At 34.3% G+C, this 17,985-nt stretch overlaps 1 protein-coding gene across 1 annotated transcript in view; it reads right to left on the bottom strand.

The window, feature by feature from the left end:
* ZNF804B (zinc finger protein 804B) overlaps positions 1 to 17,985 on the bottom strand; it is a 630,956-nt gene that overhangs the window by 250,517 nt on the left and 362,454 nt on the right. The gene's annotated exons all lie outside the window — the stretch shown is intronic.

Genomic DNA, 17,985 nt, shown 5'->3' with positions numbered 1-17,985 from the left:
CCAGCACTTTGGGAGGCTAAGGTGGGAGGATCACAAGGTCAGGAGTTCGAGAGCAGCCTGACCAACATGGTGAAACCCTGTCTCTACTAAAAATACAAAAATTAACTGGGTGTGGTGGCACGCACCTGCAATCCCAGATACTCAGGAGACTGAGGCAGGAGAATTGCTTGAACCTGGGAGGTAGAGGTTGCAGTGAGCTAAGATCATACCACTGCACTCCAGCCTGGGCAACAGAGCAAGACTCTGTCTCAAAAAAAAAAAAAAAAAAAAAAAAAAAAAATTCTTATGATGCTTTTTGCCTTGCACTGAATTTGTAAGGATAACATGTAAGGATAATGACATTAAGAACATGGATTCTGAAGCAGAAACTGCCAGGGTTTGAATCCAGGCTCTTTTTCTTATTGTGTAGAGCCGTATACAACTTACTTAACTTCATAGTCTTTCCACCTATAAAATAAAATTTTAATGTTCCTACCTTAAATAAATTTTATAAATTATATGTAAAGTGCTTAGGTCTGTATCCAAGGTAGTGCACTATAAAAATTTGCTAAAATTATTACGTTATTGTATAGCTTCTGAATATGTATTTTACCTGCTAAGTAAATGACGGCTAAGCGATATGATATATAGTAAGCACAACCTTATCAAAGTAGATAATTGTACTAAGACAAGCAGCTTACAGAAAAAAAGTGGGTGATGCATTTGTAGTAAAATCAAATGAATTTCTGGAAAGAAGATTCATTATAAAATAAATCAGAGTTTACATCTTTGTGGGCTTTCCAACTGAAGAAACACTGTCACAAATTTAAGCAAATGAGAATATTTCTACAGTAACATAATCAGAGTCCTGTATTATAATTTTTTAATGTTTTGATAGGTATCCTATCACTATACAGACTATTATTTCTGTTAATTTCTTGTTAGGTTTTGAGTTGATAGCTTTTGTGATTTTTCCATCATAACTTTCAAACCATATAATGATCAAACTGCTGATTCATTATTCTATTTAACAGATAGTCTCCAGCTTGGTTCTTCACTCTCAAATTATTTAATATTTGCCTTCATTTAAAATGATTTGGTGCCTGTTGGCACTCTTACTCAAAACTTCTCCTTGAATTGGTTTTCATTACCTTTCATTATTTTCTCTGATTTCAATTCCAGCTTAATTCACAGACTCAAAAATTTTATTTCAATGCCTTCATCCAACACATTTATGTACATTACAAATATGCACACTGCAGAAATGATCTGTGAACCACGTACAAGTAAATTCAGGCTTCCGGTGAAATGAGCCAGCAAGAAAGAGTCCCAGAAACATAGTTCATTCTGAAGTAGTCACAACAGTTCTCAAAGCACTTAAAAGTTAAGTGAGGGACAGGGATTGCAGAAATCGAGAGGAGGTGTGGTCTGTCCAGAGATGCAGCTGCACGTATCCTATTAATTTTAGTTGGAGATTCAACATGAACCTGAATATAGGATTCAGACCAAATCAATCTGAGGATTTCAGGAAGTTAGCCCTGCAACTGAAAATGACTTTCTGGATAAGCAGAGATTAAAGATCAGAAATAATAGGAATGAAACCTAGGGAGGGAATAATTCAACATTACAGGTGTGAGGATGATCTAAGGACAATGTCTACAGGGAAGGACTATAGCTCACTGAAGTGCCAGTTTCATTGCATAATTTTAACCTTATTTTATTTTGTATAAACGTAGTTCCCTAGAAAGGGCCTATCATTTGGCCACTTACAATAAAAATAAACAAACTTAGAAAAAACAACATATAATGAAAATTACTTTGATGAGGAGTGCAATAGAAAGCCTATGTTCAAAAATATCAATGAGCTAGACAATCTAATGATTTCAAAAACAAAGAAAAGTTTATGACATCTGTTTTTGAAATTCCATGCATAATACTTTGAACTGGATTATCGTAAAATCAGGAACTGGGAAAAACATCCATCCAACTAATAACGTGGACAGCAATGACGGCAAATATATGGTCTCTCACACTACAATAAACAGATCACTTTTGAGTCAAAAGCAACCACTAAAAACAACTAAAGAAGGGTCTAAGCAAGGCCAGCAAAGTGGAGCATTTGTTAAGAATCATCGGTCACATCTATCTCGGATCAGCTCTTCCCCTCCAGTCCATGGGCAACTGTTTCCTTCATGATTATTCTCTACCTATTAAACGTTCTCTCAGCTCATTCTTCCCTGGTGACACTGAATTTCCACACTTACATTCTGATACTACTTGTACTGTTAGAACTGCCATGCATCATCGTAGTGTTCAGTTTTGAAAGTTACTTGCCTGGTCAAACCATAGATTGATCCATCTCTAATCTACAGAGGTACTAATTTTTCTTTTCTTTCCTTTACTTTTTTTTTTTTTTTTTGAGGTGGAGTCTCACTCGGTCGTCCAGGCTGGAGTGCAGTGGTGCAATCTTGGCTCACTGCAAGCTCCGCCTCCTAGGTTCACACCATTTTCCTCCCTCAGTCTCCCGAGCAGCTAGGACTAACAGGCGCCCGCTATCATGCCCGGTTTTTTTTTTTTTTTTTTACTTTTTTTCTTTTTATTTTTAGTAGAGACAGGTTTCACCATGTTAGCCAGGATGGTCTCAATCTCCTAACCTCGTGATCTGCTGGCCTTGGCCTCCCAAAGGGCTGGGATTACAGGCGTGAGTTGATTTTCAATCTCAGTTCTGTAGAGATGTACTGTTGATGAGTTCAATAGAGAAGTTCTACGGGAGTGGCAAAGGTTTGACTAAAAATATTTTTGTATCTATCTTTAAAGAGTTTAAAAACTTAACAGGAAACAAATGTAAATGTAAATGTTTTATATCAAATTTTGACTTGTTGGGATTCTCATTTGTTAATTTTTGCAATTATCTGATAACTTAGTTTTACGCTAAACTAGTAACAGAGTTTTTCCACTGTTCCCATTGCATATATGTACACCTTCACAAACTTATTATTAAAAATACTGATGATTTACATTGACCTGTGTTATATTTTAGACTTATGCATGACTATATAATCACTAATCTAAATGCCAGACAAGGTTCAGATATATCTTTTCAACGCATGCTCTCATTTTGTTATAATTGTCTCTTGCACAGTTACACAAAATAGAACATTGTCTTAGTTCGTGTGCTACAACTGATTACCACAGACTGGGTAATTCATAAAAAATAAATTTTTATTTCTCACAGTTCTAGAGGCTGGGAAGTGTAAGGTCAAATCACTGGCAGGTTGTGTGTCTGGCAAGGGCTGTTCTCTGCTTCCAAGATGGCATTTTGTGACTGCATCCTCCAGAGGGGAGAAATGCTGTGTCCTCACATGGTGGAATGGGCAGAAAGGGCAAGTGTCTTCATCAAACCCCTTTATAAGGGCATTTAATCTCATTAATGAGGGTGGAGGGTTCATGATTCTACCACTTCCCAAAAGCCACACTTCCTAGTACTATTTCATTGGGGATGAAGTTTCAACATGAACTTTGCAGGCAACAAAAACATTCAAACCATAGCAAAAACACGTATCATGAGAACAGCACATTATAAGAGTTTTCATGCTCATATTATTGGGGGTAATACTTATATTTTAACTTTTGTACTTATTGAATATAAATGAAGGCCATGATAGATATTGCTAGGGATTCAACTTTAAAACAAATATTATTTTCTGCTGTTCCCCTTCAAAGTTTTTCAATCAGTTTGAATTGAATCAATTACTGAGATGGTAAGGCAACTATTCTTTTTAGGTCTATTTCCATATGTAATGACTTTTTAATGTGAATAGGTTTATCAATACTTGCATAAACAAAATAAATAATTTAACTGAAAATTAATCATCATTTTTGTTTTGAAAAAGTCTGCAAACTGAAAAAAAAAAAAAAACATGTGTGAGCTACTCTTTGGTTTTCATCAGAAATACATTGTAGCAAACGAGAAGAGTTTCCATCAATCAGGGTAGGAAAACTACTGCATCTCAGTGACGAATGTACTAAAATTCCAGGATTTTTAAAAAATAAGTGAATGTACCCATATCTTCTCCAAGATTTGTCTTGTGGACAGCAGTGGAGGCAATTTCATATGACTCGAAGAGGAAAAAGCAGAGAATTCAATGTTTGGTAGGCATAAGAAAGGTGGACTTTCTCAGCATTTAGGAAACTTCAAAAAGGCAACTGGAGAGAGTTCCTGATATGGCACATTTTAAAGAAAATAAATACACACACACACACACACACATACACACACAGAGGTTAAATAAACATTTGAAAAAAAAGTCACAGTACTGATTCAGAAGAAGGGAATATGGGAGATAATGATTTATACAGGCATCCTGACATTGGTTCAACAAAGTAAAATCTTTGTTACTTGAGATTTTTAGAACTTTTAGAATGAACATGTGACCTAAATGGCCTAGAATGACATCTACAATTCAATAGCTTGCAATACATATTAGCCCTATCTTCATTTTTCTGTCCTCCCAAATGTTTGACAATACTACAAAGTGTTTGTAAGGTCTTTGACTAAAATCTGTCTATTTGTATGCGGAATTATTGCCTAAAGATGTTTAACTAGCTAACAGTAGGTCACCTATCCTGGTGGGCTTCTGAGGCCTGTGAGCTCAGAGTAAGTTGCCAACCAGTAGTGAAGAAAGCTATCCCACAACAATTTGAGTGGTTTCACAAAGTTCTAACTCACTTCCAAGCAAATTGAGGTCATTTGCTTGAATGCCTAAGCTAAAATATGTTTCAACATCTGAACTAGTAAATAACCGACCTTGGATAATTGGACCTTTCTACACCTGCTGAAGGGGGTCCTCTCCAGGAGACCTGCAAAACAATTTGGCAGTTCCTTCAGACACATGGACTTCAGTGCATAAAAGTTTGCAGATTGAATTCCCTCTCCTATTCCCAAGAAGGAACATTTTCTTGGCCGAAGACAGAGTCAAGTTTACCAATGTTAGTCTTTAAGTAAGTGGAAGATGGTTAGAGTCAGTTTTCTCAGAGTTAGAGTGGCAGGATATAAATAAGTGAAAGGAGGTAGCTGGAATAATCCATGTAGTAATGGATTAGAAATGGAAATAACAACATGAACTCATTTTTAGTTTCATATAAATACAAACGATTACATATATAAAGATTTATGAATATATGTATATGTATGATTTAGTATATACATAAATATTCCCCTGCTCTTTCAGGAAAAAGGGCCTAGAAGCAATGATACCTCAGTAACAGTGAGTACAACTAGCACCCAGATCTTGGTTTCTAATACCACCCTCCAGTAAAAGGAACCAGGACTTTTTAGAAATACATAAGATGAGCTGTACCATCTTGTGCTGTGAGCAAGTGAAGAACTGTTCAAAAATAATCAAAAATCACAATAATGGGATTATGTCAAAGGAGCTGAGGAGACAATTGCAAAAGCTTCCAATAGCCACAGTTGGTACAGTTTGAGCAAAAAAATAAATCAATGCACTTTGGGAGGCTAAGGCGGGTGGATCACAAGGTCAGGATTTCGAGACCATCGTGGCCAATATGGTGAAACCCTGTCTCTACTAAAAATACAAAAATTAGCTGGGCATGGTGGCACGTGCCTGTAGTCCAAGTTGCTCAGGAGGCTGAGGTAGGAGAATCACTTGAACTTGGGAGGCGGAGGTTGCAGTGAGCCGAGATCACGCCACTGCACTCTAGCCTGGGCAACAGAGTGAGACTCAGTCTCAAAAAAAAAAAAAAAAAAAAAAAAAAAAAAAAAAAAAAGAAAAGAAAAGAAATCAATGTTAGAGTAAAATCCAAAGTATAACATAAGTGTCCATGATGCTATTGTCTGAATGTGTGTTCCCCCAAAATTCATGTTGAAATGTTAAGCCTAAAGTGATGGTATTAGAAGAGAGTGACTTTGGGAGGTGATTAGTAATAAGGTAGAGCCCTCATATGGGATTACTGCCCGTAGAAAGACCCCAGAGAAATCCTTTGTTTATTTCACCATGTGAGGACACAGCTAAAAGGCACCATCTAATAACCAGGAAGAGGGCCCTCATCAGACATCAAATGTTTTGGCCCCTTGATTTTGCATTTCTCAGCCTCCAGAACAATGAGAAATAAATGTCTGTTGTTTATATGGCACTCAATCTATGGTATTTTGTTATAACAACCTACACAAACTAAGACATATGAGATATATTTATTAACAGATGTAAATAAATGATTGAATAAATAAATTTAAAGAACAGAAAAAACTCCTGTGCCTAATTCCCCTTAACTTATATAGCTGTTGCCTCTCAAGGAGGTAAAACAAGACTCTGAATAGGCACATGTTGATCGAGACAAGGAGAGAAGAAAATGTCTGAAACTCATGGTATCACTCATTCACCGAAACCCCAGGAGGGGAGCCCTCAGTAGGAAGTGCCATAGAAAGGCATTGAATCCTTGTAGGTGGTTACAGTGAGAGGGAGAATGAGCCACAAGGGAAAGTGGAAAGATAAAAGCATGTTTTATTTGTGCTCTTTGTGGGATGTATTATCTATCCTTGAAAAATTTTAAATCTTCAGGAATCAAATGCTTGTTTATTTGCTTTTGATTATGACCAAGCCCACCACATCATGCTTTCATTCCCTTTTGCACATACTTTTAGCTTTACTGAGGCTAGTTATCTACTTTCTACTTTTACTGAGAAAACTTGTTTAAATTCCAGTATTCATTCAAAGCTCTGAAAATACTCAACCCAAGAAATTGAGGCAAATCTGATAGAAAAATATTGTAAAATAATAAACTTTTTGCCACCTGTAAAAACATATTTGTTTCTGTTGCTGACTTGGCTAGGTCTCACCATGTTTGAAAGGAAATTGCTTTTCTCTCCTTAAAATGATGTGTGATTTACATCTAATTTACATCTAAGTGACTTAATTTGAAAGACTTCGCTTTTTTTCCTAACTGGCTTTATTATCCTGAGATAATTAGCATCTCTAAACGCGTGAATTTTTAGATATGCTGTGGTTTGCTAAAGTCGATCTTTCATATTATTCAATGATAAAATCTATCATTAAATTTGATGATAAAAAATGAAGAAGAAAATAGGAAAGATAAATTTAGATGAAGCAATATGTAAGGACAGCTCGTCCACATACTCAATACTTACGTCCAAACTTTCCTCAAAATGTGTTATTTGTTGTGTGATTCTGATCACCTCTTTATTTTTAATTACATGTGCAATTCTCAGAATTTTTGCATTTGGTATAGTCTGTATCAGTCTTTCTTAATAGCTTTTTAAATATTTTCATTTCCTTTATACTCTCTGTGAGTATGTGTATATTTCTACTTGCATACATGTGCCTATAGGCAGCCTACCAAAACAAATTAAAAATCTTTAAAGACCAGAATAGTATTTTTGTATTTTTTGAAGGGAATTGGTTTTTCAATAAAGTAGACAATTACTAATGCTGAATTTCCTACTTTTTCATCTTTATAATATAATAATCATCATGAGGCTATTGAATACCTAGAAGTAGTCAACGAACTAAAACTATACCTATACACAATATTTTGGGTGACATTTATTTTATCAAATACATGTTGATTGTTCTCCTTTGTGCCAAACATTATACTATTTATTTAGGAGCTAAAGAGGAACTAACTAATCATGTCCTGAAAATACATCCCAAGTCTCTCTTATTCTCCCCTGATACATTTCATTTCTTCTTATATTTTTTCTAGCATTTAAAAATATTTTCATATTTACTTAGGCCACAAAAAAATCACTGAACATCACTGCATTCCGGGAACCTTCTATGTGGTAAAGATGTAGCAATAAACAAAACAGACAAAAATGATATCCCAGTGAAGTTTTTATTCCCTTTGTATTTAAATATTGAGGATGTGATGAGAAATATTCAGTACATACAACATAAATGTTATCTACTATTAATTAATGCTGATGGGAAGAGAAAGCCCAATTGCAATTAGATATTGGAAACTAAGAATATCCTTTGTGCTTCTTTTCCTGTTGTGTTTCACAGTTGTAATGACCAGATCTATTTATTTTACTGTCTCTAAATGTAACAACTGCTTTTAAAATTTGAGAAAAAAATTGTAGGCTATTTGTTTCTCTTTAAACAATCCAAACACATAGATCTTTGGGTTCTTCACCTTATATTTCAGTTAGCATGCCTACAATCCATTCTAAGTCAATGCTGTGTAGCTGAGAATTATTGAGTATAATTTTTCTATAAGAAACGATATGTTGAAAGTCTTTCAAAAGTAAAGTTAGCAGAAAATACAACACCTGTATTTTAAATATGCACTTGCCACCTGCACATTTTCAGGTAGTATCAAATTAAAATAACTTTGACTTAAAAATAAATTGAATTTCATTTTAATTATATTTGAATATTTCTACTTTAATATATTTAGATGGTTTCTTTGATGTTGTTTCTGGTTTTGTGATTGGTAAGTGTGTTTGGGTATGTGTGTGCATTTGTATTAGTATGTATGGATGCAAAAAATTAAAAAGGTTTTCCTTGCCTCTTATGAAGCATTTTAAAGTGGTTGAGTTAAATTACCACTCATTTCCACTTTACAGAGGAGGCTATTAAGAAATTGTTAAGACATTATTTGCTGCCAAAGGTTTATATATATATATAAACATTATTTGCTGCCAAAGGTTTATATATATATAAACATTATATACTTACACATGTGGTTCTATAATACCTATTCAGAGAAATGGGAAAAACTTTTTTCCCAAAACATAGCTATCTGTATCTGAGCACAGCACATTTTTAGGTAACAAATACAACATAATTAAATATTATGTCTTGTTACATCAAGAGACTGGTAATTTTAACACTGAAGAATTCCTTGTTCAAGAATTAGCAATGAGCTGAGAAATAGAGTTAACCATATAAAAATCAATAAAAAGTAGTTATTAAGGAAAACTTTTGAAGGCAACCACATGTAATCTTCATAGAAATTAAACTACATTCAAGCTAGTATTCTATACTTTAGCTTTCCTTAGACTCCCTAGAAAAAAAAAAAAAAAAAGAAAAAAAAAAAAAAAGGGAAAAAGGCTTATATGACAACACTTTACCCAGGAGCACATGGAGAGAAATGAGAGCAAAGGGGAATGTGGTAAGGGAGGTGGAAGAGCAAACATAAAGAAGGAGAGCCTTGCTGGGCTGGCCATGGCTCTGTAGCAAGATGACTGTTCAGTCTCAGCAGACATCTTTAGAGAGGCTTTATGTAGCTACTACACTTTTGAAAAGTCTAGCTAGGGGAACAAGAAGGAAGAAAACATCAACCTCCTCACATTCCACATTGTTCAATGTTTCCCTCCACAAGGTGTTAACTCCCAGCATGTTCATATTGTGCAGAGGTGGTCTGAGGCAACGAGGAGGTCCAGAGGTAGGGGACATGGAGCATGACAGGGGGTTTGCTCCCAAACAAGAGTAACATTAGAGGCAGCAGCTGTAACTCAGCAGCTGTAACTCTTTTTTTTTTTTTTTTGAGACGGAGTCTCGCTCTGTCACCCAGGCTAGAGTGCAGTGGCCGGATCTCAGCTCACTGCAAGCTCCGCCCCCGGGTTTACGCCATTCTCATGCCTCAGCCTCCCGAGTAGCTGGGACTACAGGCGCCCGCCACCTCGCCCGGCTAGTTTTTTGTATTTTTTTAGTAGAGACGGGGTTTCACCATATTAGCCAGGATGGTCTCGATCTCCTGACCTCGTGATCCGCCCGTCTCGGCCTCCCAAAGTGCTGGGATTACAGGCTTGAGCCACCGCGCCCGGCCTGCTGTAACTCTTACGTAAGACGCAGGAGCGGTACAAGTTAGTACCAGGTATATTCTGGCTAGAGAGCAAGGCAAGGCAAGTGCAAGGACCTAGGGTGATGAATAAACTGAATCCAATCCTTATTACATGAGGCCTTTACTCATAGATCTGGCTCACAATACATTGCTTTGCTCTTTTTGAAAATTAATTATAAATAATTTTCAAAAGTGAGCAAAAGCATGTCACAAATAAGAAATAGTTTGTGATAGATTTCAAGTGGCTACCATATTCCAGACTTTTTAAGGGTTCCAGATCTCATTCTCAGCTCCTATATCCACCTTGCCTTTGTTGTCTAGGTTTTCATAAATGGGAATTTATTTACATGTCATTTCCCTTTTGGTGTTTATCTGAGGGTCTGTTCTTGCTTCTAGATATTTCTACCTTTCAGTTGGGCCTTATTTCTCATGGTTTAACAGTAATAATCATGAAACTATAAACTTTTTTTTTCTTTTTATTATACTTTAAGTTCTAGGGTACATGTGCATAACGTGCAGGTTTGTTACATATGTATACTTGTGCCATGTTGGTGTGCTGCACCCATCAACTCGTCAGCACCCACCAACTCGTCATTTACATCAGGTATAGTGGGCAAAGGATATGAACAGACATTTCTCAAAAGAAGATATTCATACAGCCAACAGACACATGAAAAAATGCTCATCATCACTCGTCACCAGAGAAATACAAATCAAAACCACAATGAGATACCATCTCACACCAGTTAGAATGGCAATCATTAAAAAGTCAGGAAACAACAGGTACTGGAGAGGATGTGGAGAAATAGGAACACTTTTACACTGTTGGTGGGATTGTAAACTAGTTCAACCATTATGGAAAACAGTATGGCGATTCCTCAAGGATCTAGAACTAGAAGTACCATCTGACCCAGCCATGCCATTACTGGGTATATACCCAAAGGATTATAAATCATGCTGCTATAAAGACACACGCACATGTACGTTTATTGTGGCACTATTCACAATAGAAACTATAAACTTAATAGAGAATCAGAACAGAACACTGAGAGGAACAATTCTTGAGTCAGCCAGACTGGATTGGATTTGTGGTACTTCCTCTTAGAAACTGTGTGATCCTGGGCAAATTAATTTTCTTGTCTGTAAAATCAAATATGATCTCTTGAAGGGTTATGGTGGAAATGAAATAAATTAATATATATATTTATATACATATATGTGTAAGCTTATATATATTTATAATCACTACTATGATTTTGTTGAGAGATCTTTATTTCCAGAGATTTTCTAATTGAACATGGATATTTCCTCCATAACCTCTTGTAATTTAGCTTTGGCCAAGAATAGAGGACTCTGCCCAGTACATAGTACATATATTTCTTATGGTAGGAAAGTAGAAGAAAGCAATGAAAGATTTGGGAAAAGAAAGAAAGTAGAAAGTAGAATTACCAGTTTTATGTGTCACATAGAAGACAAACATAAATGAAATACTTGAGAGTCAATGTCTTCTACCAATGGGTTCCACATTTTAACAAAATGTTAGTTTAATATATAAAGTTCAACAGACACTAACATAGAGAATCAAATATATGATTTTCTGATGAATCTATGAATGAAAATAATTTAAATAGATATCAAAACTAGTTAAATTTGCAAAGCACTTGCATATGTGAATAACTGTAATATTTACTTAGTGTATATTGATGTTGTATTTGTTTATGTGTTATTCATGTTAATATTTATGTATTCCTCTTCTATATAATTACTTAAATGATTTGAGGTCACTTCTGGGACTCTGAAGCATTATAATATCTCATAAGCACATTTAGTACTTAACATTTGGACCCTTTTTTTATAATCAGAAAATATAGGATAATTGAGGTTAGAGTCACACAACCATTTTGGTCAGCTACAATTTAAAAAAGGGCAAATCAAGAATTGAAAATGATCACTGTTTGTCTTACTTATTTTCATACTTATGCTTTAAAACTCTTAGTTACATTACCAAAAATGAAATCCATTTAAGCTTCCAAACATACACCAATTTTGACTTGCCACTTCACCGGTACATCTTAAAAATGAATGACTGCACTGAGTCCTTTGAAAATTGTGCTTCCTTTCATTTTTTTTTTTTTAAATCTATGCTGTGAATACTAAAAAGAACAATTAGGCATGGATTCAATTGTATACAATGACAAATTTTTATTATAACTGTTTTGTCAAATTACTTACATACGAAGAATTAGCTTGTTATAAAAACCATGTACTAGATCTTGCTTTAGCAAACTTCGAAAAAGCATTCCATAAAATTTTGCATCCTGTAATTCCACCATCTGCTGCATGGTTCAGCGTCATATAACCTTTGCCAGATATGATTGCTAAATGACTCAACTGTATTTGAAACCAACGTAGGACAATTTATCCCAATTTATTAAACATTAAAAAGACCAGATATTCTATCTTATCTCTTTCCCACAAATGTTTGCATTTTTTTATTTTCAATACTTGTTATTACATCAATACATTATTTCCACTAACCAGACACTTTGACTGCATAATTCAGTTATTACAGTATACCTTATAAAGAGCTGTTTGGTAAATGCACTAGCTATAGAGGAGTGAGATATGATTAGAGATATGCATTTGTATGTAAATTGTCATTTTCATATGTAGGGGAACATATGCAAGACCTAAGAATGCTCTATTATAGAATAAATGATGACTTAACATTATATTTCTGCCTCAGAAATGCCTAATAAACCATTTTTACAAATTTACTCTTCTGTTATCCCTAGATCCTAAAAGGTTTACAAATATTTTTGTCAGTACCTGAATCATCTCTTAGAAAACTGCAGTGAAAGCCTATTGCTTCTAAATTAAATAAATAATAAATAAATAAAATCACAGCAGGTAAGCAGAATAGAAAATGATAACAGACTCTTTCCTAACTACTTCACCAACTATCTCATATTTAGTCAATAGATTAAGTCATGGAAGATTAAAGCAGAAACTTGCTCAGGGCATGTAGAAAATGCAAAGTACTTGGTTTGTAAAGATGTGAAGTGTAAAAAAGAAAAAATGGGTTGGAAAAGCAATCATGTTTTAAAAATTCCGGAAGAATCTAAATATCACTCTATTATATTTTTGAGGGATTGCCATAGTTGGAAGACAGCCCATTAAATCTTATCAGAATAACCAATCAACAGGAGGGCAATCCAAATGATAAAGTCATTCTGATGAAATGCAGACAAAGATTAAAAAGAATTAAAAGTGACAAGTAAAATCCATTAGAGAACAGCCTTTAACTACTGTAATCAGAAGACAATTACTTACCTTGTCAATTAACAGCTGTGTGCCTCCTTCGCACATAGACAAAAAAATCCTGCAAAGTGTCATAGATACACTTGTAAGGCATCTGGAATGAGGTCATTTGAGTGGCGTATAGAGTGTTCATGCATCCAAGTGAAATAACCAAACATCATTGAATTTACCAACCTCACAATTAACCATGGTTCCATGGATTAATACTCACTCTTGCAGAGTGAACATAGCAGACTTGGGGAGCAATTAAAAGCCAAAAAATAATTGTACTTCAATTCATCAACTCCAAGAGCATTTTTCAACTACTGAAACAGGCTTACTTATGGAGGAAAAAGAGTTCTGCCCCAAACCATTCAGAAACTTTAACCAGGGATCCGAGAGAAACAACAAATTAGATTTCTTATTTGGAGTTCTATAAAACTAGGAAGGCAATCATTTCTTTTGACAATCTATAATAAATCTTCAAGTGTGCAGATGAAAGGAAAGAAAGTAGAAATTCTCAAACATAGAAAACATGTCAATTTATGAATGTTCACCAACAAAGGCAGCTTCGATTTTTCAAAAGAGCTTTGATTTTGACGAGCATATTCTAAACTTACAGAATGAATGCTGAACAGGGTTACTTGATTTGGAAAGATTAACCTAAAGAAAGTTCAAGGAAAATGAAATTGTGTACGGAAACAGTCTGTCCCCTTGAAATAAAAAGAGCTTCAGGGCAATTTTTCAAAGTCCATATTTGTCTTTTCCTTTCAGTAATATTATTGTATAAATGATTATTTATAGAAATTGTCATGCTGCAGCACCATAGTATTTTTACTTATTAGAAATCAGTAATAAATAACATTTTATTGAAGAAGTAAAAATCCAGTCTGAATAGAATAAAAATGTGAAAAATAGAAATCATATAAATAGTAATTATTTTAGAGAACTCATTTGTTTTAAAGAAGATGGTTTTATATCTATGTAGGTAGTTAAATATGTGTGTGTGTATATAACTATTGTTATCTAAACATTTGAAGACATTTATAGACATTAAGAAATCAGTTTCTGCAATGTATCCTGTGTACCTGACCTTGTTGATACAAAAATCTAAGTCAGATCTGGAAGTATTAATATGATTGTTTAGAGTTCTAATACTAATGGAATAAGCTGATTTGCTGGTGTCATTGAAACCAATTTTCCATGCTTACTACTGTAAACACTTGCCACAGTGGGAAATATTATTAGCAGCCAATACCTGAAAAACCTGGTATAACCTGGTATCCAATGTGCCTGGGGTGAGAGCTATGATCTGTAGACTTCTGCTTAAACCTATAGCACGGTTTATACTGTATCATTTAACTTCTCTTTCAATATCTTGACTTCACTATGGTTGGTCCTCCTGGGATTTGAGCTTTCTCTTGAAATTCAATCAGCTTGCTGATTCTAAGATTCTAAGGATTCTAAGATTCTGCTTCCCACTCCCACTCCCTGAGACTGGCAACAGATTCTCACTGGCTGTGCAAATCTCCTGGAACCGTACTCCTCACATAACTCAGGGCATTGCTACAGTTGAGAAAATCCATTTGCTGTGCTCTGCCTATAGATCAAGCTTCTTTGTGTGTCCACCCAGATTTTGATCACAGTGATTTAGACAGCTTGACAGCTCAGCAAGACTTGCCAGACCTACATCCTGTCTAGATATCTTTGTCCTACTCCATCTATCCCTGGCTTCTGCCATTTCTTCGACTGTTCTGATGAGGCTTTGTAAATGAACCCAGTGAAGAAACAATAATGTGGCTAAAATCACAGTGTTATATTGACTCCAGGCCTCAGGCATCATTAAATGGGTCCTACTCATATCTGAAGTACATTTGGAGCCATTTGGTCATATCTTCCAATCCTTTAGGATGCAACACAAAGACAAATAGAAGAAATAAGCTATTTTTCAGGTATAAACTTAATCCATAGGTTATAGCTTTTAATTTCTGAAAACAAAAATATCTTCAAAGTTTAACTGTCTCAAAATGTTTCACTTTTATTATTATACTTAAGTTATAGGAAATTTGGTTTTTATATTGGTTTCAGTTCTTTCCAAAGTGTAATAGTTTTGGTACACTTGGAATACTGCTTGAGTATGAGTATTACTCAGACATATACAGTTAGGTACATCCTCAAATACATGCGTTTCTGAATATATAAGATTATTAGGAATGTACAATAATAATCAATGCCATTTATTCTTGCCTTAGTCATTTATTTATGTTCCTGCTGAGCCACTAATATTATAGACATTCTCCCAAATGATTAGAAACCCAGAACCAAGAGACTGTATTTGGAGAAAAAAAAAGGCAGTCAAGGAACAGAAATTATTAACAGATATGATTATAAACATGCATTATTTCTTGTAGAGCTCATGTTTTAGAAAGTTCAAATAATTGCACATAGTCATTCCAAAAATCCGTGTAATATTATACTGTGTGTGTATGTGTGTGTCAAGATAGATTCCATAACAGTAAACTACATTTTCAGTTTCTAGGTTAATTAGCAGAATTTCAAATTTTGTGCAGTCAATCATAGTTTCCTCTTTAAAGTCTTCTTTGCTGTAAAGGGGATCTTTATTTCAAGAGGCACTGACAAAAGGCATTTACAAAATTTCAAAGGGAATTTCCGAAAATAAAATGCCCTTGGAAATCCTTTTCTCAAAATAATATTACATGAACAAAACACAGATTATTATTAAAATACTTTTTCTCTTAATAGTAAATATCAATCTTCAAAGTGCCTATAATATGTAATTATCTATATATCAAACATTAAAAGAATTTTCAACTACAAGTAATACAGTAGAAAAACAAAAATTATCTTTAGGTCATTCATTTCCTTTGCCTCCCAGAAGAATTACCATTTTACACTTATTTAGATCACTACACATGTAGTAATCCCACACTGGGTATTCCCTGGGTACCATGCAAATGAGAGTTACATATGAGTTGGTGATTTATTTTGTGTTTAGCTACTTAGATCAGTCATAAAAGTTAGTTTAATAAGAAGGAGAATAATGGTAAGATTTTGAAATCAGGAATAAGCCCACCTCTACCTCATCTGCAACCTGGTGATAGATGGCATTTCAAAAGAAAAAGAGTTATTAGTTTTATTATTTTTACTATATGTGGGTCATGCAACAAACTGTGTAATATAATTTTCTACTCCTTAGTGTAATTTGTATTAAAGGTATTTTTTTTGCTTTGAATTTTGCTTTGAATTTTGTTTTGCTTGAATTTTGAATTTTGCTTTGAATTTGAATCCAAAATTCAAATTTGAATGGAAAATAGAGAACATTACTATAATAGGTGCTTGTGGGAAAAAGCAATAATAAAAAACACTAATAAATCAGATAAATGCTTATAACCAAGTTTGCCTACTTTATAATTTTGATTTCTAAAAAGCCTAACCAGGAAATGTATGTGGATAAAAATTATCTATTTTGCATTTGAACATCTATTTATATTCAAACTTTAATATAATTTAGGATGACTGTTCAGCTGTCATTTGGCATTTGTTCCCTTTCATCAGCTTAATAGTATTAGTTGGTATTTATCAATAATATATAGGAAGCTTTTATCAATGTTCTTCACATAAATCTGGGTAATATTTTGGTAGATAAGTGTTGTATAATTCTTAAACTATTGATATAACTCAGTTGCAAAATTTATAAGCAGAAAAATAAACTGACATTTACTTCATATCCTATCAAAAATAACTATTAGAATGGGTGAATTTTTTCCAGGAAACCTGGAAATAATTTAGGTAAATTCATGAAATTGAAAGGAAGTGAAGATGTTCCCTTGGATTTGAAGAAAAGAATAGTTTCAGAGAAGAAACTAAAGTATAGAAAGTTGAAAATAAGGTCATTTGCTTTTCATAGGTCATTGACAACATGATCTATAACACCCAAATACAACAAGATGAACAATTTGGTCAATAGACATGGGAAAGGGTAAAGAATGAGAGTAGTTAGATTTTAAAATAGTGAAGGGGTGTAAGAAAAGTCCAGTTTCCAAAGATGTCTATGTTAGAGATTATGTGAATCCCCAGCTATATCTCAGAATGGTCTTCATTTAATCTGCTTAAATTTTGATGACTTGCTTTTCTTTTTATCTCTTCCTCACTTTCTTCCATAAGTGATTGAGTTATATATACCATGTATTGTGCTTATTCTTAGTTCATAATGGGGATCTAAACCAGCCTTAGGGGAACTTATAGACCTAGAATGGATTGAAAGTAAGCAATATTGATCAGATAACAAAATAAATATAAATCTCTTACTCTAAAAAGGACAAGTACATCAAGTTATGAGAACACCCAGTTGGGGGTGCGGGGTAGTATATCTAATTGGAGGGGTCCAGAGATATTTCTGAAGAACACCTGACCCTGTTCAGTTCCTACCCTGCCTAATATCTAATTAGACTCAGTTCTCCCTTCAATTCTAATTATTATTTTCTATATTCTTGGCACTGAATAAGTTTCAAATTTCTAGCCCTGAGCTGACTAGTGTCCCTGAAGAAGGATGATTTTTTTTTTTTCTCAATCATACAGAGCAACCTTGGGTCTATTAGATACAGGATAGCAAAGCCCAATTCATCTCTGTTGTTCCAACAACCCTCGGTGAACTCTTCTTTATCTCTGAAAGCCTAGCTTTGTAATAGTAACTGTAGATTCTCCTTATCAAATTGTATATATCAAGCAAAAATATTCAGAATGCATCAAAATTTTCACATTTCAGTGTGCAGAAAATTATCTATTCATTATCTGTTGATAGATTTCTGTAGATGGATTTTAGCACATATTTAGGATTTAGACTTTTTTCCCTAAAAA

This window comes from Trachypithecus francoisi, unplaced genomic scaffold, assembly GCF_009764315.1.
Source record: "Trachypithecus francoisi isolate TF-2019V2 unplaced genomic scaffold, Tfra_2.0 Lachesis_group4, whole genome shotgun sequence".
Taxonomy (NCBI): domain Eukaryota; kingdom Metazoa; phylum Chordata; class Mammalia; order Primates; family Cercopithecidae; genus Trachypithecus; species Trachypithecus francoisi.
Note: the sequence above shows the minus strand (reverse complement) of the source record. Positions and strands in the feature narration are given on the sequence as shown.